Source organism: Triticum dicoccoides, chromosome 5B (assembly GCF_002162155.2).
Source record: "Triticum dicoccoides isolate Atlit2015 ecotype Zavitan chromosome 5B, WEW_v2.0, whole genome shotgun sequence".
NCBI lineage: Eukaryota > Viridiplantae > Streptophyta > Magnoliopsida > Poales > Poaceae > Triticum > Triticum dicoccoides.
Window position 1 is genome coordinate 46,092,841 of NC_041389.1, and position 23,614 is coordinate 46,116,454.

A 23,614-nucleotide genomic window follows, 5' to 3' on the forward strand; every position below is an offset into this window, starting at 1 on the left:
GGTATTTGAAATCGACGCAAAGGCGCCAGGATTTGTCCTTTTTTGGTACCATTACTAGGTTGTCTAGCTAGTCCGGATGTTTTATATCTCTGATGAATCCGGCTTCTAAGAGTTTGGCTAGCTCCTGTCCCATTGCCTGTCTTTTGGGTTCGGAAAATCGCCGAAGAGCTTGTTTGACTGGCTTGAATCCTTTTAGGATATTTAGGCTGTGCTCTGCCAGCCTGTGTGGGATTCCTGGCATGTCTGAAGGGTGCCAGGCGAAAATGTCCCTATTTTCCCAATGGAGGCCGTCATTGTGGGGTCCGTTGGATGGACCTGGAATTTGACTATTTCGTGTGCTGGTTTAAAAGAGGTGGACTTGGACCTCTTATCGAGTATCACATTGTCCCTATCCACCATGGAGCGCAGCACAGTTAGTTCCTCTGCCGCTAGGGCTTCGGATAATGCCTCTAGGGCCAGTGCGGCTGTCTTATTTTCAGTGCATGGTGCTGTATCTGGATCACTGGTGAGAGTGATTATTCCATTGGGTCCGGGCATTTTGAGCTTCATGTACCCGTAATGGGGTATAGCTTGGAAGATTGTGAATGCCTCTCGCCCTAACAAGGCGTGATAGCCACTGCCGAATGGGGCCACTTGGAATGTGACCTCTTTGGACCTGTAATTGTCCGGCGAGCCGAACACTACATCTAGAGTGATTTTTCCTGTGCACCGTACTTCTCGACTAGGGATTATTCCCCTGAAGGTTGTGCTGCTTCGCTCAATGCGGCTCCAGTCAATTTCCATTTTTTGAAGGGTTTCTTCGTAGATGAGGTTTAATCCGCTGCCGCCATCCATGAGTACCTTGGTAAGACGAAAGTCGTCCACTATCGGACTGAGGACCAATGCGGCTGGTGCTCTAGCCGTTCGGAATTTAGGTTCATCGCTGGCGCTGAAGGTGATAGCCGTGTCGCTCCATGGATTTGCTGTTGCTACTTGGCAGACTTCGGCGAGGCTGCGGATTGTTCGTTTCTGCATGTTATTTGATGCAAAAGTCTCGAAGACTGTTAATACCATACTGGTACTGCTGGGCTGGTTGCCCGGGGCTAAAAAGCCTTCGCCACTTTTGGCCACCTGCCGTAGTATCCAACATGCTCGGAGGCTATGTGTTGGAGTGGCGCCCTCTGTACTGTGGATTTTGCAGGGTCCGTCAAGCCATCCCTCCAGTACGGTTCCGTACCCTTGAGGGGGTTTTTGCTTCTTGGTTTTTAACCCGGGCGCTTGAGTATGACGCACCCTTTTATTTCGGACTGGGGCTGTATTCAGGGCCGGATTGTCCCAAAACCTAGTTTCGGTTTTCCAAGCACTCTCCATCGTGCAGTATTTTTGTACAATGGTCGCTAGGTCGGCGAAGCGTGTAACTTCGCGACGACTGATGGCGTTTATGATTCCCTTGTCCGTGCAATTGTTGCAGAAAATTGAAATCGTGCTTTCTTCACGGCGGTCCATTATCCTGTTCATAACCAGGAGGAATCTGGCCCAGTAATGATGTACTGTTTCATCGGGCTCTTGCCGTATTTGAGATAGATCACTTATGTTTGGGTGGACGGGTGGAATTAAGTTTGGAACCCCGCCCGATCTGAGGCTCAAAGGCCAAGATGCTTCCGGATTTGGAAGCTTGGTTTGTTGGATGCTTTCCAACAAATCTGGTCTGGTGCCTGACTTTAGGTTCAGTATTTGATTGGCGTCCGTCCCTCCGCGGGAATCCGGCATGGAGGGATCGGGAATCCAAACATAGTTGGTTTTTAACATAGAAGAAGAGTCGCCGCATTGTTCCTCTACCACAACCACGTGGTGGGTAACCTGGGGAGAGTTAATTTCTCTCAGATCGGTTTTAAGCCCAATCTGATCGTAGTCGGTAGCGACTCCCAGGACGGTGATGCGATCCAAGAGCCCGTTTACGGAGCTCAATCGGATCTAGCTGCTCGGCGAATCCCGAGCTGACGTGAAGATCGCTTTTAATGACTTGAGAGGTCATTGTCGGAGCGGTGGCCGAACAGGCGGTCATAAGAAAACCGCCTAGCCGGATAATCTGGCCGGCGGCCAAAGCTCCCTTGACGACGGCGCCGTCTTTAAAGACGGGAAAAGGCATCCTTCCTGATGGCGACGGCACAGAGGAACTCTCAATGAAAGCACCAATGTCGGTGTCAAAACCGGCGGATCTCGGGTAGGGGGTCCCGAACTGTGCGTCTAGGCGGATGGTAACAGGAGACAAGGGACACGATGTTTTACCCAGGTTCGGGCCCTCTTGATGGAGGTAAAACCTTACGTCCTGCTTGATTAATATTGATGATGTGTGTTACAAGAGTGGATCTACCACGAGATCAAGGAGGCTAAACCCTAGAAGCTAGCCTATGGTATGATTGTTGTTCGTCCTACGGACTAAAGCCATCCGGTTTATATAGACACCGGAGAGGGCAAGGGTTACACAGAGTCGGTTACAAGGGTAGGAGATCTACATATCCGTATCGCCAAGCTTGCCTTCCACGCCAAGGAAAGTCCCATCCGGACACGTGACGAAGTCTTCAATCTTGTATCTTCATAGTCTTGGAGTCCGGCCGATGATGATAGTTCGGCTATCCGGACACCCCCTAGTCCGGGACTCCCTCAGGGGTCTTCTTCCCCCAATGAACCTTATCCCTTGAGCTCGTGTTCTTTCCCCGTTGTTGACCTTCTTCGAGCTTGCTAACTCTCAATCCCTCCATGGATTCTTGCTAGTTTTTGATGGAAAAGAGAGAGGAGATCTAGATCCACATTTCCACCAATCACTTTCTCCTCTATGTGAGGGGAACCCCTTGGATCTAGACCTTGGAGTTCTTCGTGTTCTTCTTTCGTTCTTCCTCTCACTCTCCTCCCAAGCATTAGTTGTTTTGGTGGGATTTGGGAGAGAAGGACTTGGGCACTCCGTGTGCCCTTGCCATTGCATTTGGTGCATCAGTTTGAGTTCTCCACGTGATACGTGGAAATTACAAGTTGAGAAGCTTATTACTCTTGGGTGCTTGGTGCCCTTGAGCTTTTTCCTCTTGGGTGCTTGGGCGCCCTAGACGGTTGGTGGTATTTGGAGCTCAATCATTGTGGTGTAAAGCTCCGGGCAAGCGTCGGGGTCTCCAATTAGGTTGTGGAGATCGCCTCGAGCAATTTGACGGGTTCCGGTAACCGCCCCCAAGGGTTGTCAAAGTGTACGGGTTCGGTGACCGCCCCCAAGGGTTGCCATTTGTACGAGTTCGGTGGCCGCCCTCAAGGGTCCCTTAGTGGAATCACGGCATCTTGCATTGTGCGAGGGCGTCAGGAGATTACGGTGGCCCTAGTGGCTTCTTGGGGAGCATTGTGCCTCCACACCGCTCCAAACGGAGATTAGCATCCGGAAGGGTGTGAACTTCGGGATACATCGTCGTCTCCGCGTGCCTCGGTTATCTCTTACCCGAGCCCTTTACTTATGCGCTTTACTTTGTGATAGCCATATTGTTCTTTGTCATATATCTTGCTATCACATAGTTGCTTATCTTGCTTAGCATAAGTTGTTGGTGCACATAGGTGAGCCTAGTTGTCGTAGGTCTTGTGCTTGACAAATTAACCGTTAGGTTTATTCCGCATTTTTTCAAGCCTAAACCGTAATTATTTTAAAGCGCCTATTCACCCCCCCCTCTAGGCGACATCCATGATCTTTCAGCTCCAGAGGCGGGGTTGGTATGAGCGAGTGCGGGACGCAAGACATAACCAGGTTCGGGGCTCTCCGGAGAGATAACACCCCTAGTCCTGCCGAGTGTAGTTTGATGTTCGAAAGTACAAGGTTGCTCCTAGAGCTGTATCGAGGAGGAAGGATGGCTGGCCAAGGCTTAGGCTGCTCCTTCTCCCCGAGTGGATGTTGCTGTTTGGTGGCTAGTCTTCTATATGTTATTTGTCTGTTGCCCTCCCTCGCATGCGTGGGCTCCTAGGGGCTTTGATAGGCCAACCCCCCAGGGCTACAATGGTAATGTTACAAGTTGGTGGGTCCGGGTTGTCAGCGTCTGGGGACCCGGGCTGGACCCGCTGGGGGCCTGTAGTTCGCCGGGTTCCCCTAGGTGCGGGCCTCACGTGCCTAGGGGGACTGTGCGTCATCTTGTCGATCGTCAGGGTGTGGCCGAGTCGAGTCGTGTAGAGTGGCGTTCCGTTAGGTCGCTGCTTGCTGTCGTCAGCGGTGATGGCGGAGGCACTTTAGCCACGCCGGCCCTAGTCAGCGGGTAGGTGAGGGGCACTATTGCCACGCTCCGGCTGACCAGAGGCATGGGCGGGGCACTGTTTCCTTGGTCATTAGTGGCTGAAGACTCGTCCCATCGTATTGCCTGGATGGGATGGGAGCTGAACAGTGGCTGGATTGCGGAGCACGCCACAGATGGAGCTGGCTTGTTGAGGAAGCCTTGGTTGTGCCGGGTTCGGCTGTCTTGTACTAGTTGTTGAGGCCGAGTCGACGTGTCTTGCCGGGTCGGAGAGTTTGGCCGGGTCGAGCGACCCGGCCAAGCGCGTGCCAGCTTGAGGGGCGATGCTGGCCCCGTTGTTTTTGAAAAGGATCCGGGTTCCATTGCCTGCCCGGGGTTTATCCCCCCGACAATCATATTTCCAACACTTACTGCGTCCGGAAAGTTTTCGGTCAAATCTTTGTACCATAAGCTCTGCCAAGGGCCTACCTTGCCAATGGAAAAAGGGCTCAGGAAGTCGCGTCTCCCACTGAAAATCAAGGTGTTCTTTTGGCAATTGTTCAGGAATAGATTTCCTACCTCTGATAATGTGGCCAAAAGACAGGGGCTGACGTCAGGCATGTGTGCGCTCTGTAACGTGGTCGAGGACACGAACCACGTTTTCTTTCGATACCCGTTGGCGAGGTTTGCCTAGAGAGCTGTCCGGACCGCGGCGGGCGTTGCGTGAGACCCGCGGTCGTCCAGCGATATCGCGCATATCCCGGACTCGGTCCAAGGGAGCAACAAACATGTGTTGTGGTCTTGTGTGGGGGCCCTGTTCTGGGCGTTGTGGCTTACCAGGAACAAAATTGCTATTGAAGGGATCTTCCCGACGCACCCGGCTAACATTATCTTTAAATGCAACCTATTCCTGTAGCAGTGGAGTCCGTTGGCGAGGCGCAAGGATGCTGAGAAGATGCAACAAGCTCAAGACCGTCTGCGCCAGGTGTATGTGTTGGTTAGGGAGCCTGCTGCTACTCCTTGATATGGAGTGGCCCTTTTGGTTGAGCGAGAGCCTGCGTGCTCAGATCTTGGCCCTTGTGCCATGTAACTCTCTCGCCCTTTTGGCCGTTAGAACCTAAAACTTCCTGCGTCAGTTTGGCCTGAGCCCTGTGCTCTTCGTTTCGGTTTGTATGGTTGACTTGGTTGGTCACGCTGCCTGTTGTGGGCTTTATTAATTTAGTGTCGGACGCCCCTAGCATCTTTGTTTAAAAAAATGGAAGTATGTGGCGTCGGAACAACCCAACAAGGTGTGAAGTAAATGGGCTAAGAAGATGTACATGACTATGTTAATCTAGTGCAGTCCTTTGTAGACAACCTTGAGGTACAAATTATTAGGAACGGCTGCAGTTGATGGCATGTTCAATTATCTAGGTCACGTGCCTTGACTTTCTACATCCTCGAGGCTCGACCAACCAACAGCTGAAGTCTACGCCCTCGAGGCCAGCTGTTTCTCTTTCACGTGGACCATTTCGCCATTTCGCACTGCCGTAAGAAATCCATTCTACTTTTTTTTATTACTCACTCTGGACCTTTTTAATCTGCATATAAGTTTTGTCCAAAGTTAAATTATCTTTACTTGACCAAACTTATAGAAAAAAGTATCAACATTCACAGTGCCAAATCAATATTGATAGGTTATGAAAGGATGTTTCATAGTAGTATATATGTTTGGTATTATAGAATATAATATTTTCTAATCTAATACTTCCTCCGTTCGAAATTACTTGTCTCGGAAGTAATTCCGAACGGAGGGAGTATAAATTTGATAAAAGTTTGCATTGTTTGACTTGACACAAATCCAATACGCGGAGTAAAAAGGACAGGAGGGAGTACAGTGCACACCGGAGCTCAGTTCAAACAGGGTGTGACGTGCAGATGGGGCGAGACAGCCACCCACCGGTGTGCCGGTGCACTATACGCTCGACGTGCCTCGCTCACTCCTACTCCTACGACGGGCTGCTTGGGCTAGTCAAGTAGTAGCAGTGTGAACAGCGTAGCGTGTCTTGCTGGTTTTAGGGGTTGGTGCATCGTGTGCCGGACGAGTAATGCTAGACGTACAGGTTTCTACGGGGGGTTTACAGGCAGCTTAACGATGATTGGCGGAGGATTGATTAAGGGACGCGGGCCCACTGATGAAGATCAAGGGGGGCAATTAAAAGAGGGCACAAGCCCCAGCACGTACAAACCTGTAAATAAAGTCCGTACGTTTAGTATTATTGTGTGCCGGACGGTCGTGGGGCAAGGGAGATGTGTGCTTTGGTTTTCTTTCATGCTCTCGTGCGGCCGTGTGTGGGGTCAAGGATGGTGACACTGTCTCCTGGTACATGCATGAATGTGGTATATATGTGGAATTAACGGGGTTCATGGGTCCAATTTGCACCGGTGGTGGTACGACACAACATGTTTTCGTTTCGAGAAAATAAATGTTTTCATCGTCATCGTCACGAAACCGTGTCTGTATGGTGCATCATCGAAACGGCTTGGAAACCCATGTTACCATGCCGAGAGGTGACACACGGCAAGGCGTTTCGAGACAAACACGAGGGAGGTAACCCATGTGTTTGAGGGAAAGGGTTGCGCCAATTAGGAGAGCTGCCCTGCCTAGACTAAAAAAAGGATAGCTCCCCTCCTGCCAGATGTGGGAAGGCTGATCTTAATGGGCCGCTACAAGCGGTGAGTTTCGGAAGGCCCGAGACCTAAACTGCAGCCGCTGGACTAGCCCAGTACAAGCATGGGGTGACCTCCTCGGATGTCGCTAGGAAGTCGTTGCAAGTTAGACCTGGCCATGGACAGCCTGGCCCGGACGGCCCAACCCGATCCGGCCGGAAAATCCCGGGCCAGGCTGAGCTCGAGTGTGCCATTGGGCCGGGCTTGGTCCTGGAAACTGTGCCCAACGGGCAGGTCGGACTGGGCTCGGGCCTGCACAAAACTCATTTTTAGGTGTGCTTGGCCCGGGCCGATCGGGCCGTGTCGGGCTTTCTCGCGCTCGGGCCGGGCTCAGGCCCGAGTTTTATAGGCCTGATGGCCGGGCCGGGCCGGGCTCGGGCCTGGGTTTTTAGCACTGGGTTTTTTTGGCCCGGCCCAGCCCAAGATATGCACAAGTATATTGCAAGTCTTCGCGCTGATGATATCAGAGGCGTAGCGGTTCCACCTGATCATCAATAAATTCAAGAGTGATTGGCTAAAATCAAGCCACCTTACAGAGGACCAGGTAAAGCTGATTTTTGTGTGGAGATTTCTCTCTAGTGGCGGAGCTTGGTGTACTCCAGGGGGCTGTGCCCCCCCCCACCCCCCCGGCCTGTTTAAAAGGGAAAAAAATACAAGGCTTAGTTGGGAAAAAAATTAGTATTTTTGCCCTCTAAAAGTTTCACATTTTTGTCCTCCCCCTCCCCCCTCCCCCACCAGGAATTCTAGTGTAGCTCCGCCACTGGTTCTCTCCATCCTGTGGTGCCGTGGAGACAACCCCAAAGAGCGCTTAATATCCGGAACAGAGTCGACGTCGCGAGAGCCCTGGACATGGTGAAGAATGAGGGTCGATGCGCCAAACTGAGGAAGGAAAAGCCTCGGGCATGAGTTCTATATTGTGTAATACGACCCGTATTTGCACTATCTGTGTGGTTAATTAAATAAAATAAATTACTCATATACTCTCGCTTCCTATTTGGTGAATTTTGTCAATGTATTTCACATAACTAGAGATGCCCTCGTCGGGAAAAAAATGTTTCATCATTCCATTGCTTTCGATATTGCTGCACGGACGATAGTTGTTGGCCGAACTGTGGACGATTGGAAGATTCAACGATGCTGTTCACTTTTGCTCCATGCATCGACGGTCTGATGCGCTTCATCGTCTGCAGATCATGCAGAACTCGTCGGCTGTGTAGCAGCGTTCCATTGCTTTTGCGTTTGTGCTGCTGCTTTGCCTTCCTTTGAGAATTCAATGTTAATCGCTTCTCATATGAAAGAAATCTGGATATGAGGTCCAAGTCCAGTTCCAATCGAGAAATAAGGGATCAAGTCGTTCCCGAGCGCTCTCAGCGATCAGTTGATTCTGACCGTTGGATTCGTTCTCCTGATGCGATTTTGGGCGTTGGATCGAGATCTGGAGGAACCTGGGCTGCTGGATCTGGAGATGGCACTATTGCAATGAATAGTTACTCGTTTCGCTAGCGCTTGCTCACTCCATGGCTCCTGGCTGGGTCTCGCTGACCTGTGGGGTCCCGGCTGGGGGGTGGGGGGGCGTCCGTCAGCGACTGGCTCGCTTTGTCGGTGGACGGTGGTTGGTGCGGCCCGACTATGTGGTGGGGAGTCGACTGGCTCGCTTCTCATTCGCCCCCTCGTTCCCCTCTCTGTCTCTCGTCTCCTTTCGCCGCCGCCGTCGCCGACGCTCGCCCTCCTCGATTCGACGCCGTTCTTCGGGTGGTTCCTCTACCTCTCGCGGATCTCTTGTGCTCTGCTCGTTTCTTACTCTCTTTCTTGTTTCTCTGCTTGATTTGCAGTTCAGACGGTGCCGTGCCGTTGGGGTTGCCTTGCCGGTCGACCGGGGATGGAGCTTATCGTTTGAGCCTCTGCCCTCCCCGTCGAGGTCGCTCCTCACCATCGCAGGCACGGTCTGGTCGGGGCCACGACGACGAGAGGAGCAGCAGAGGATAACTTTTCCCCACGGATCCTTCTCGTCTTCCACGTGATTCGAGTCTCCTCTCTCCATCAGGTACGAACTCGATCCGCCTCCCCGCAGGATGATTCTCCGTTGATTTCTTTTCCTGTCGCGTCGATCCGGGCGGATCTGGGACGGAATCAGCCGCACCTGATGCTGGGTCGTTTCATCGATTTGATCCTGTTCGCCCCCGCTCTGTTTGCTTGATGATCCATTCGATTGGGGATAAGCAAAGGGGTTCGGGGATTGATGATTTGTTGGGAAGTTAGCCTCTGCCTACACTGCTTGATGTAACTATTCATCCATCCACAGCGAGAGATGTGTTGCTACTGCTGCTGTAGGTTGACATTTGTGCGCTCTTGTTGCTGTAGATTTGATGCACCGCCACCTCCTCTGCTCTCTTCTCCTCCCTCCAGGGTTGGTTTGGGTGCAGGGGTGGTTATTCTTGGGTGTTAGCCGTTTTAATCCCGCTGGATGATTAGCTGTACTTGTTCTTCAGTTTCGTCAGAGAGAAACAGGAACATGCAGCTTGAGCTTGTTCAAGTGGATGGAGTTGTTTCCTGTTCCTGCATCCGCATTCGTGGGATGGCACGCAATAGCAGCAGCGAGTGCGGCGACTTAGTGGATGCGTGAGTAGCTGTGGGATGGCGCAGCTGTTAGCTTGATCGTGTCCGGCTGAATCGTTATTTCAGTTAGCTTGTAACACTGGCAGACTATAAATAAGATGAGGGGAAACTCTGCTTTTCTTGTTCCGGAGAGAGACGCACATGGATGGTACAGCCGTTGTGTTCTTTATTTGTACCACCTGCAACAAATTCATCGACCGAGCTAGCTTCCAACTCGTTTTTGCCATGGTTGTTGGTTGGTCCTACCTAGGAAAAATCTCAATCCATTGTCTTGGTTCAGTTTACATAGGGCTCTCCATGCCCAAGATGAGAAAATCTTGCTGTCAATTTGTTTGATGCCACAATTGGCGTTATTTTCTTACCATTATATTATATTTGCCACTGAATGTTCAACCTTTAATCTTTGCTTTTGCAAAGCCAGGCTTTATGTACTGTTTGCTTGTGTTTGCTTTCTGTGCTGCAAAAGTAGCTCATTCATTCATCGCCGATTTGGCACGTGCGACCAATGTGCACATGCTGCATTTAGATTCCAGCCTAACTACTAGCTTTCAGTTAAAGCTTTTTAGACCAAGCCATCTCGGTTTCTTGTGTTTTCGCCTAACTAGCTTTTTATTCTTCTTCTTCAGGTTTTGAAGGCGGTTTTGTGTAGAACAGCCACGGAGCAGAAACAACGAACATGCTGCTTCAGCAACAGCGTAATGATCCTGATGATACTCTTATCATTTTGTTAACGTAATGTGTGTTCTGTCAATGCTCGCTCCGGATGCTAGCTAGACCTACTGGGTAGCATAGCTAATTCTTTGCCTATCTTCACAACATTCAAGAGCTCTTTAGTCCTGCCAAAGCAAGGTTTCGATGATTCCCTCACACAAAATATTCATATTTGGTCGTGCCTGCATGATGCGTGTGTGCATGATGGATGGTCATGCACTACTGTACTAGCTAGATAATAAGCTTGTTTTGCTACTGAATGATTGAACGGTGTCTCAGTTTGTACCTCAGTTAGCTCACCGCCTAAAATTGCGACGGGATAGGCACTGTTTGGTTCGTGCTCCCATTCTTGGTGGGCTAAACATATTTGTTTGTTTGATTTGGAGCAGCAGGCGCTTTCCATCGACAACCGGGACTCCACGCCTAAGCTGTTGATTACCTCATTTTATTCATCTTCTCCGTATATTCATTCGATTGCCTGCTACATTCTTCTTCATTGCACGGGCATGCATCTTGGCTCATGACCAACCGAAATTAGTAGTTCACCTGCTTGCTAAATTTATTTTTATGCCTTCTGTTTTGTCGAATTTTACTGAGTAAGCAACTGGGAGTTGCATCCAACCTTTGTCGGTTCAGCTTCTCTTTTATGTTCTGTAGATAGATGTTGGTTCAATGCTGTTAATTTTGAGCTTCTCTCTTTTATGTTCTATAGATAGGTGTTAGTTGTTCGCATGTTGTACAATAGCCAGCTCAACTATACATGTCTCCTTTTTTTGAGCCAATTAATGTGATGTATGAGTCAAATCATATTACTAATTATTATTGTCCGGGTTGAAGAGAAGAATCTATGTCAGGGAGAGACTTGCTTTGCAAAACATGTGTTTTCGTTGAAGACTTGCTTGCTGTGTGCCATGGCTATGTGTGATGCTGATCATTGAATTATGTACTGCTGATCATTGGATTATGGTGCCATGCTTAGGCATATTAAGTGTTTGTATTAGGATTTTTAAATATTCTCAGGTCATGCTTGTTCTAAGTTTGCTTAGTCATGTAAATGATGGTCTTCCATTGGCGGAGTGCTTAGATGGTGGTTATGTGAAGGATGTTGTCTTCTACAAGCAGCAAGAAAAATTGTTGTTCAAAAACATATCTAAAGGCCAACATGAATCATCAAGACTGTCAACTGAGTCTGGACCATACATCAATTGCAACGGGTTTTAGGAATGCATCACTATATTGATTTTGGTTTATACATGAACTGCAGAGAGTTTTATAAATGTATCATTATATTGTTTTGGGTTTATATATGAATTGCAAAATGTTTTAGGCATGTGAAAATCAGAGCTCAGGCGGCAGGCGATTTTTTTTCTTGCTTCTAATGCCAGGATGATGTTCTGTATACTAAAAAGGACTCGTGCACACTTGCTTTGCTCCTTAGTGTTTATGATCAGTTGACAAACATTATAATAGGATATACACATTGCTTCAAAACTGAGTATGTTCCTTGGTGATGGTGTATTTATTATGAAAATAAATAGGACTGCTTACCCATGGTGATGTGGTATTGCTACTCGATTACTTACCCTGTTTCTGTGACAAAGGCCCGTGATAGATATGGTTAGACACATATTGAGCGTCCAATTTCATAAATATTGAGCATACAGTTTCAACTTAAACTTAAACATGAGATTGTCTTGCTGTCGAGTTGTGTTCAGTTCTTTCCATGTAGAACTTACTAGAAATTCTTGCATACATCCTAAACAAATAAAGAGCCGCATGCATTTAAATTAAGCAGTTCCAAAGAAAGAATTATTTCAAGTTATTTTGTTTGGAGATGAGTTGCCTTTTCTACACCTTTGTGTTAAGGATGGAGCCTCCACAGTGCCTATGAGCCATGCTTTTTCCCACCCAGTAAAATGGTCTATTTTCAAGTGGCATCATACGGTGAAGGAGGGGATCTGGATCAAGAGCCGTAATGGTGCTTGTGATGGCATGTCTAGCACTTGCTCGACCCTGGAGTCTGACTTCTTCTTGCAAGTAAGCTCCTTTCTCTCTTCTATGCCCCCCACCTCGCTTGTGAGGATCTCTGGTTGGATTTGGGTAACTAGAACCCAAGAGATGTAATCCTATTTGGATATGAACTGTGTATACTAGCTTTATTTAGTTTATAGGAGTAGATTTTATAGATGAACTGTGTGTGCTAGCTTGATAGTGATACATGCCATATCTCTGGATTGACTCCATGGGGTATCCATTAACGTCTGAGGTTTCACAAGGAAATGAGTTTCTTGCATTCTCATGTTGAAAAGAATTAAAGAAACATAGCAGAATATGGTGCCAAAGTTTTTAGTTCTTATTGGGTTCGTCCATCTATCAAGGTTTGATGAAAATATCAACTTGCTTTGTAGGATTTGTATCATGTATCTTTGTTTCTACAAGAAATCTAATTGGAATTGGTCTATTGTCTTGCACATGTACTTTCTTTTACCGTTTAAACATTTCAACCACTTACTTATGTTGTCTCTAAACCATTTCCGATGACTCAGGTTGACCATACTATTGTGAGCATCTCAGCCAGGATCATTCTTTATATCATGTTGGATCATCTTGGAATTTGTAGAGCCATTTACCGTCGAAGGATGTACTCACAGAACAAATCAGTGTGACTATGCTTTTCTACACTTCTGTCCAAAGTAATGGGATATGTATTCTGTACTGTACAGCTACCCTCTAATGCACTACTCAGCCTTCAATCTCTGTATGTACAAATGACTTGATCTAATTATTATGAATGACATATGGAGTGTGCTGCTTTCTATATAAATGGTTTGCTCTAATTCTGATTTATCATACCGCATTGCTTTTGATCTATTCCTTTTTGCCAAACTTGATGCGTCAAGCTTTGAGCTACTATACTGACAGCGAAGGTAAAATTCCACAATGTACAAGTTCATATCACCTACTAATCCACATGTACTATACTGCAGCATGCTCATATCACCTACTAATCCACAAGTACAAGTTCTATGTCAAAGATAATCGTTCTCTCTGCTAAAAGCATGGGCTCTGCATTATGTTTCTACTTTCATTCCTTCCTATCCTATATTAGTGCTTTTGGTACCGAACTTAATGATGAGTGGTTATCTTTTGTGGTCTTGTGAACATGCTGAACTCAATGTTGCCTTATAATTTTATGTCGATATTGAACTCCATTATGTTTTATCACAAACGAATGTTTCTTCTTCACTTTAGTTTGTTATCATGTTTCATATGCTAAACGCAGATTTCTACTAACTTAGCACTACTTGCTTTACCAAAAATGTTGGGACCGGCACCCTCGCGCCAGGGCGCGATCCCGATCTAGTATTGTAAGATAGACGAGTGCTAGCTGTTTAGTTTAATCGTTGATCCAAAGTGATCTCTCTCTTGTTCTTACGTGAGCATGGGATTCCCTACCCGAGGATGAGCTATATTTTTTTAGACACCTCTTTGTTCTATTCTTTACGGGAATACTTTTTCGTCCAAAAATACTTGTCGGAGAAATGAATGTATCCAGATATATTTTAGTTTTAAATACATCCATTTTTATCAATTTCTATGACAAGTAATTTCGGACGGAGGGAGTAATAGGTTAGAATAACACATATTGTCACTAACTATTAATTAGCCCTACTAACTATCAGGGAAATCTTGGATATGCTCAGCCTTCGGTTAATTAGGTAGAAATATGAGGACCTCATGGCTTTTCCTTTACATTTTTTAAAACAGAGGTGCAAGGTTTGCCTCACCTCATTAATTAAGAAGAGGGAACAATAATAATCTTTCGAGATTCAGACCAGCAAAGGTCGATACAATGGGGTACTCTCCGGGAATGAAGGATCCCATATGCTTAGGCCCGAAGATGACCCAGTTCCAAGCTTCTCATTTGATCTTGGTCATCACAATCGATGGTACAGTCGTCTCATTGCGGAAAACCCGTGTGTTCCTTGCCTGGGCACCCGACAGTCAAATCTTCGCATTCCACGAGTCCTTGACCAAGGGAACTAGTTCCAGTTGCTCGGGTCCATGCGATGGATACCAATCCACCCCTTTAGCCATATTCCAGATACACCGTGAGTAGCAACACTTAATTAGCAAGCACTGAACTAGTGGTCTACGCAAAAATCTGATTGAACATGAGCAAAAAAATATACCGACTCTTGTTCGGTCATTCCGTCGAACATGTCGAGGGCAGCTCGGTCACTACCAGTGCCCATGCTCATTGATAACCCACAAGTATAAGGGATCACAACAGTATTCGAGGGTAGAGTATTCATTTTATTGATTCGACACAAGGGGAGCCAAAGAATATTCTCAAGTATTAGCAGCTGAGTTGTCAATTCAACCACACCTGAAAAACTTAATATCTGTAGCAAAGTATTTAGTAGCAAAGTAGTACGAAAGTAATGTAAAAGTGGCAAAAGTAACAATAGCAGTTTTGTAGCAATCGTAACAGTGGCAACGGAGAAGTAACTAAGCAAAGATCAATATGTGAAAAGCTTGTTGCTCGTAGGCAATGAATCAATGATGGATAATTACGTCGGATGCAATTCATCATGCAACAGTTATAACATAGTGACACAGAACTAGCTCCAGTTCATCAATATAATATAGGCATGTATTCTGAATATAGTCATACGTGCTTATGGAAAAGAACTTGCATGTCATCTTTTGTCCTACCATCCCGTGGCAGCGGAGTCCTATTGGAAACTAAGGGATATTAAGGTCTCCTTTTAATAGATTACCGGAATACACAAACTCCTCAAAGTACAGTCATCACTGGTAAGTGTCCTGACTATTGTCACTCTATGGTTTGTCGGATCATAACACATAGTAGGTGACTATTGACTTGCAAGATAGGATCAAAAACTCACATATATTCATGAAAACATAATAGGTTCAGATATGAAATCATGGCACTCGGGCCCTAGTGACAAGCATTAAGCATGGCAATATCATAGCAACATCAATCTTAGAACATAATGGATACTAGGGATCAAACCCTAACAAAACTAACTCGATTACATGGTAAATCTCATCCAACCCATCACCGTCCAGCAAGCCTATGATGGGATTACTCACGCATGGCGGTGAGCATCATGAAATTGGTGATGGAGGATGGTTGATGATGACGATGGTGACGGATTCCCCTCTTCGGAGCCCGGAACGGACTCCAGATCAGCCCTCCCGAGGAAGATTAGGGATTAGCGGCGGCTCCGTATCATAAAACGCGATGAATCCTTCTCTCTGATTTTTTTCTCCCCGAACGTGAATATATGCAGTTGGAGTTGAGGTCGGTGGAGGTCCAGTGGTCCCACGAGGCAGGGGGCGTGCCCTAGGGGATGGGCACGCCCTGCACCCTCGTGGACAGGGTGTGGTCCCCCTTACGTTGATTCTTTTGCCAATATTTTTTATTAATTCGAAAAAGTGACTTCATGGATTTTCAGGTCATTCTGAGAACTTTTATTTCTGCACAAAAATAACACCATGGCAGTTCTGTTGAAAACAGCGTCAGACCGGGTTAGTTCCATTCAAATCATGGAAGTTAGAGTCCAAAACAAGGGCAAAAGTGTTTGGAAAAGTAGATACGTTGGAGACGTATCAACTCCCCCAAGCTTAAACCTTTGCTTGTCCTCAAGCAATTCAGTTGACAAACTGAAAGCGATAAAGAAAAACTTTTACAAACTCTGTTTGATTTTGTTGTTGCAAATATGTGAAGCCAACATTCAAGTTTTCAGCAAAGATTATGAACTAACCATATTCACAATAACACTTAAGTCTTACATTTACTCATATCAATGGCAAAATCAACTAGCGAGCAATAATGATAATTCTCGGATGATAACACTTTCTCAAACCAATCATAATATGATATAACAAGATGATATATCTCTATCCCTTTCTGAGAACGCAAAACATAAATGCAGATCACCCCTGAAGATCAAGGACTGAGTAAACATTGTAATTCATGGCAAAAGAGATCCAGTCACAGTCATACTCAATGTAAATTAATAGCAATGCATGCAAATGACAGTGGTGCTCTCCAACTGGTGCTTTTAAATAAGAGGATGGTGACTCAACATAAAAGTAAATAGATAGGTGCTACGTCTTGATCTTGCATTGGTTTTCCTTGAAGAGGAAAGGGTGATGCAGCAATAGTAGCATAAGTATTTCCCTCAGTTTTTGAGAACCAAGGTATCAATCCAGTAGGAGGCTCCTCAAAAGTGCCACGCACCTACACAAACAAACAAAGAACTCGCAACCAACGTAATAAATGGGTTGTCAATCCCTTCACGCCCACTTGCGAAAGTGAGATCTAATAGAGATAATATGATAAGATAAATACATTTTTGGTATTTTATAATATAGATAGGAAAAGTAAAGATGCAAATAAAAGTAGATTGAAAGCTTATATGATAAGAGATAAACCCGGGGGGCCATAAGTTTCATTAGTGGCTTCTCTCAAGATAGCATAAGTATTACAGTGGGTGAACAAATTACTGTCGGGCAATTGATAGAAAAGCGAATAATTATGAGATTATCTAGGCATGATCATGTATATAGGCATCACGTCCGTGACAAGTAGACCGACTCCTGCCTGCATCTACTACTATTACTCCACACATCGACCGCTATCCAGCATGCATCTAGAGTATTAAGTTCATAAAGAACAGAGTAACACATTAAGAAAGATGACATGATGTAGAGGGATACACTCATGCAATATGATATAAACCCCATCTTAATCACAATACGTGCCTTGCTGCCCCTGCTGTCACTGGGAAAGGACACCGCAAGATTGAACCAAAGCTAAGCACTTCTCCCATTGCAAGAAAGATCAATTTAGTAGGCCAAACCAAACTGATAATTTGAAGAGACTTGCAAAGACAACTTAATCACACATAAAAGAATTTAGAGGAGATTCAAATATTTCTCATAGATAAACTTGATCATAAATCCACAATTCATCAGATCTCGACAAACACACTGAAAAAAGAGTTACATCGAACAGATCTCCAAGAAGATCAAGGAGAACATGGTATTGAGATTAAAAGAGAGAGAAGAAGCCATCTAGCTAATAACTATGGACCCGAAGGTGTGTGGTAAACTACTCACAACTCACCGGAGAGGCCTTGGAGATGATGTAGAGGCCCTCCATGGTCGATTCCCCGTCAGGCGGAGCGCCGGTGAAGGCTCCAAGATGGGATCTCGCGGATACAAAAGGTTACGGCGATGGAAATACTTTTCCGTGGGCTCCTTTGATGTTCTCGGGGTACATGGGTATATATAGAAGGAAGAAGTAGGTCGGTGGACGCCCGAGGGGCCCACGAGATAGGGGGCGTGCCCAGTAGGGGGGGGGCACCCTCCACCCTCGTGGCTTCCTCAATTGCTTCTTGACTTGCACTCCAAGTCCTCTGGATCACGTTCGTTCCAAAAATCACGCTCCCGAAGGTTTCATTCCGTTTGGACTCCGTTTGATATTCCTTTTCTTTGAAACACTCAAATAGGCCAAAAAAACCCAGCAATACGGGCTAGGCCTTCGGTTTGTAGGCTAGTCCCAGAAATAATATAAATGTGTAAAGTAAAGCCCATAAACATCCAAAACAGGTAATATAATAGCATTGGAACAATAAAAAATTATAGATACGTTGGAGACGTATCAAGCATCCCCAAGCTCAATTTCTGCTCGCCCTCGAGTAGGTAAATGATAAAAACAGAATTTTTGATGTGGAATGCTACCTAGCATAATTCTCAATGTAATTTTCTTTATTGTGGCATGAATGTTCAGATCCAAATGATTCAAAATAAAAGTTCATATTGACATAAGAAATAGTAATACTTCAAGCATACTAATCAAAGCAATCATGTCTTCTCAAAATAACATGGCTAAAGAAAGTTCATCCCTACAAAATCATATAGTTAGGCTATGCTTCATTTTCGTCACATAATGATGTTCTCAACTTCTATACCCCCGATGACAAGCCATGCAATTGTTTCGTACTTAAATAATCTCAAACTTTTTCAACCTTCACGCAATACATGAGCGTAAGCCATGGATATAGCACTATGGGTGGAATAGAATATGATGATGGGGATTGTGTGGAGAAGACAAAAAAGGAGAAAGTCTCACATTGACGAGGATAATCAATGGGTTATGGAGATGCCCATCAATTGATGTCAACATGAGGAGTAGGGATTGCCATGCAACGGATGCACCAGAGCTATAAATGTATGAAAGCTCAACAAAAGAAACTAGTGGGTGCGCATCCAACTTGCTTGCTCACTAAGACCTAGGGCATTTTGAGGAAGCCCATCGTAGGAATATACAAGCCAAGTTCTATAATGAAAAATTCCCACTAGTATATGAAAATGACAACATATGAGGCTCTCTATATGAAGAACATGGTGCTGCTTTGAAGCACAAGTGTGGAAAAAGATAGTAACATTGCCCCCTTTTTATTTTATTTTATTTTTTTCTTTGGCTTTTTTTTTCTTTTTGGCCTTTCTTTTTTTTTATTTGGGGACAATGCTCTAATAATGATTATTATCACATTTCTATTTATTTACAACTCATGAATTACAACTCAAAACTAGAACAAGATATGACTCTATATGAATGCCTCCGGCAGTGTACCGGGATGGGCAATGAATCAAGAGTGACATGTATGAAAATTATGCATGGTGGCTTTGCCACAAATACGATGTCAACTACATGATCATGCAAGGCAATATGGCAATGATAATGCGTGTCATAAAAATAAACGGAACGGTGGAAAGTTGCATGGCAATATATCTCGGAATGGCTATGGAAATGCCATAATAGGTAGGTATGGTGGCTGTTTTGAGGAAGATATAAGGAGGTTTATGTGTGATAGAGCGTATCGTATGACGGGGTTTGGATGCACCGGCAAAGTTTGCACCAACTCTCAAGGTGAGGAAAGGGCAATGCACGGTACCGAAGAGGCTAGCAATAATGGAAGGGTGAGAGTGCGTATAATCCATGGACTCACCATTAGTCAAAAGAACTCATGTACTTATTGCAAAAATCTACAAGTCATCAAAAACCAAGCACTACACTCATGCTCCTAGGGGGATAGATTGATAGGAAAAGACCATCGCTCGTCCCCGACCGCCACTCATAAGGATGCATAATCTAAGAACACCTCATGTTTCAAATTTGTTACACAACTTTAACCATACGTGCATGCTACGGGACTTGCTAACTTCAACACAAGCATTCTTTAAATTCATAATCACCCAACTAGCATGACTCTAATATCACTACCTCCATATCTCAAAACAATTATCAAGTATCAAATTGATCATAGCATCCAATTCACTTCCTATGATAGTTTTTATTATACCCAACTTGGATGCCCACCATTCTAGGACCAATTTTATAACCATAGAAAATACCATGCTATTCTAAAAGACTCTCAAAATAATATAAGTGAAGCATGAGAGACTAACAATTTCTTCAGAATTAAGCCAACGCCATGCTATAAAAGATATAAGTGAAGCACTAGAGCAAAAACTATCTAGCTCAAAAGATATAAGTGAAGCACATAGAGTATTCTAATAAATTCTAATCAAGTGGGCTTCTCCCAAAAGGTGTGTACAGCAAGGATGATTGTGGAAAACTAAAAAGCAAATACTAATATCATACAAGACGCTCCAAGCAAAACACATATCATGTGGCGAACAAAAATATAGCTCCAAGAAAGTTATCGATTAACGAAGACGAAAGAGGGGATGCCTTCCAGGGCATCCCCAAGCTTAGGCTTTTGGCTATTCTTGAATATCTTGGAGTGCCATGAACATCCCCAATCTTAGGCTCTTGCCACTCCTTATTCCATAGTCCATCAAATCTTTACCCAAAACTTGAAAACTTCACAACACAAAACTCAACAGGAAATCTCATAAGCCCCGTTAGTGAAAGAAAGAAAAACCACCACATAAGGTACTGTAATGAACTCATTCTTTATTTATATTGGTGTTAAACCTACTATATTTAAAGTTCTCTATGGTTCATACCACTTAATATTAGCCATAGATGCATCAAAACAAGCAAACAACACACGAAAAACAGAATTTGTCAAAAACAGAACAGTCTGTAGCAATCTGTAACTCTCGAATACTTCTGGAACTTTAAGAATCCTACCAAAATAGGAAGTCCTAGGAAATTTATCTATTGATCTACAGCAAAAATGCACGTTTTGTGAATTACTAAAATTATTTTCGTGCGTGCAATGTTTCTGTTTTTCAGCAGAATCAAATTAACTAACACCATAGGTGATCCTATAGGTTCTACTTGGCACAAACACTACTTAAAACATAAAAACACATCTAAACAGAAGGTAGATGCAAAATTTATTACTAAACAGAAACAAAAACAAAAAACACAAATACAATTGGGTTGCCTCCCAACTAGCGCTATCGTTTAACGCCCCTAGCTAGGCATAAAAGCGAGGATAGATCTAAGTAGTGCCATCTTTGACACTCCATTCATAAGTAGCTCGCATGATAGATTCATAAGGTAATTTGACTTTCTTTCTTGGAAAGTGCTCCATGCCTTTCCTTAATGGAAATTGGAATCTAATATTCCCTTCCTTCATATCAATAATCGCACCAATCGTTCTAAGGAAAGGTCTACCAAGAATAATAGGGCAAGAAAGATTGCAATCTATATCAAGAACAATGAAATCTACGGGCACCAAATTTCTATTTGCAACAATGAGAACATCATTGATCCTCCCCATTGGCTTTTTAATGGTGGAATCCGCAAGGTGCAAATTTAAAGAGCAATCATCAAGATCAGGCAAACCAAGAATATCACATAAAGTTTTCAGAATTGTGGAAACACTAGCACCCAAATCACATAAAGCATAACACTCATGATCTTTAATTTTAATATTTATAGTAGGTTCCCACTCATCATTAATTTTTCTAGGTTCTAGAAACTTCCAAATTAAGTTTATCATCATAAGATTGCATCAAGGCATCAACAATATGTTTGGTAAAAGCTTTATTTTGACTATAAGCATGAGGAGAATTCGCAACGGATTGTAACAAGGAAATACAACTTCCTAAAGAACAATTATAATAATTAAATTCCTTGAAATCCAAGATAGTGGGTTCAATGCTATTTAAAGTCTTGACCTCTCCAATCCCACTTTTACCAAATTTAGCATCAAGATCTAAAAACTCCGAATCATTGGGACGCCTTTTAACTAAAGTTGACTCATCTCCAGTCCCATAATTATTAAGATTCATATTGAAAAACAAAGATCTAATAGGGGACACATCAATAACTTTAAGATCTTCATCATTATTTTCATGGAAACTAGAAGAACACGCTTTTATAAAGCAATCTTTCTTAGCATGCAATCTAGCAGTTCTTTCCTTGCACTCATCAATGGAAATTCTCATAGCTTTGAGAGACTCATTGATATCATGCTTAGGAGGAGTAGATCTAAGTTTCAAAGAATCAACATCAAGCGAGAGTCTATCAACGTCCTAGCCAAATCATCAACTTTGAGCAATTTTTCTTCAAGCAAGGCATTAAAATTCTTTTGAGAGATCATAAATTCTTTCACACTATTCTCAAAATCAGAGGGCATCTTATTAAAATTACCATAATAATTATTGTAGGAATTTCCATAATTATTAGAGGAAATACTAGGGAACGGTCTAGGATTAAAGTTTCCTCTATAAGCATTGTTTCCAAAACTATTCCTACCAACAAAATTCACATCCATAGATTCATTATTATTCTCAATCAAAGTAGACAAAGGCATATCATTGGGATCAATAGGAGTACTCTTAGTAGCAAACAATTTCAAAAGTTCATCTATCTTTCCACTCAAAACATTAATTTCTTCTATGGCATGCACTCTTTTACTAGTAGATCTTTCGGTGTGCCATTGATAATAATTAGCCATAATATTATCAAGGAGTTTTGTAGCTTATCCTAAGGTGATTTCCATAAACGTGCCTCCCATGGCCGAATCTAAAAGATTTCTAGAAGCAAAGTTCAATCCGGCATAAATTTTTTGTATGATCATCCATAAATTCAAACCATGAGTAGGGCAATTGCGAATCATCAATTTCATTCTTTCCCAAGATTGGGCAACATGCTCATGATCAAGTTGTTTAAAATTCATAATATCGTTCCTAAGAGTGATGATCTTAGCGGGAGGAAACTACTTAGAGATAAAAGCATCTTTGCACTTGTTCCATGAATCAATACTATTCTTAGGCAAAGACGAAAACCAAACTTTAGCATGATCTCTAAGTGAAAACGAAAATAACTTCAATTTAACAATATCATTATCCGTATCCTTCTTCTTTTACATCTCACACAAATCAACAAAGTTGTTTAGATGGGTAGCGGCATCTTCACTAGGAAGGCCGGCAAATTGATCTTTCATAACACGATTCAACAAAGCAGTATTGATTTCACAAGACTCAACATCATTAAGAGGAGCAATCGGAGTACTGAGGAAATCATTATTATTAGTATTGGAGAAATCACACAATTTGGTATTATCTTGCGCCATCGCGACAAGTAATCCAACACACAAGCAAACAAAAGGCAAGCGGAAGAGAGAGGGGATTGGGAAAGAGAGGGTGAATAAAATGGCAAGGGTGAAGTGGGGGAGAGGAAAACGAGAGGCAAATGGCAAATAATGTAAATGCGAGGGAGATGAGTTTGTGATGGGTACTTGGTATGTATTGACTTGAGCGAAGACCTCCCCGGCAACGGCGCCAGAAATCCTTCTTGCTACGTCTTGAGCTTGCGTTGGTTTTCCTTGAAGAGGAAAGGGTGATGCAGCATAGTAGCGTAAGTATTTCCCTCAGTTTTTGAGAACCAAGGTATCAATCCAGTAGGAGGCTCCTCAAAAGTCCCACACACCTACACAATCAAACAAAGAACCCGCAACCAACGCAATAAAGGGATTGTCAATCCCTTCATGGATGAGGGAGTCCTGGATCAGAGGGTATCCGGACAGCCGGATTATATACATCGTCCGGACTATTGGAGCGTGAAGATACAAGACTCAAGACTCCGTCCCGTGTCCGGATGGGACTCTCCTTTGCGTGGAAGACAAGCTTGGCGATCCGGATATTATATTTCCTTCCTTGTAACCGACTCCGTGTAAACCCTAGCCCTCTCCGGTGTCTATATAAACCGGAGAGGTTGGTCCTTAGAAGGCCGATCACAATTACAATCATAATCATCATAGGCTAGCTTCTAGGGTTTAGCCTCTACGATCTCGTGGTAGATCTACTCTTGTACTACTCATATCGTCAATATTAATCAAGCA

General features: G+C 44.2%; 1 long non-coding RNA gene across 1 annotated transcript; it reads left to right on the plus strand.

Annotated features, from left to right (window-relative positions):
• Nucleotides 1–8,561: 8,561 nt before the first annotated feature.
• On the plus strand, nt 8,562–13,067 carry LOC119307268. The gene is made up of 4 exons (XR_005149217.1): nt 8,562–8,672; nt 8,753–8,964; nt 10,163–12,284; nt 12,794–13,067. It is a non-coding gene; the product is annotated as an uncharacterized LOC119307268 (long non-coding RNA).
• Nucleotides 13,068–23,614: the final 10,547 nt, after the last annotated feature.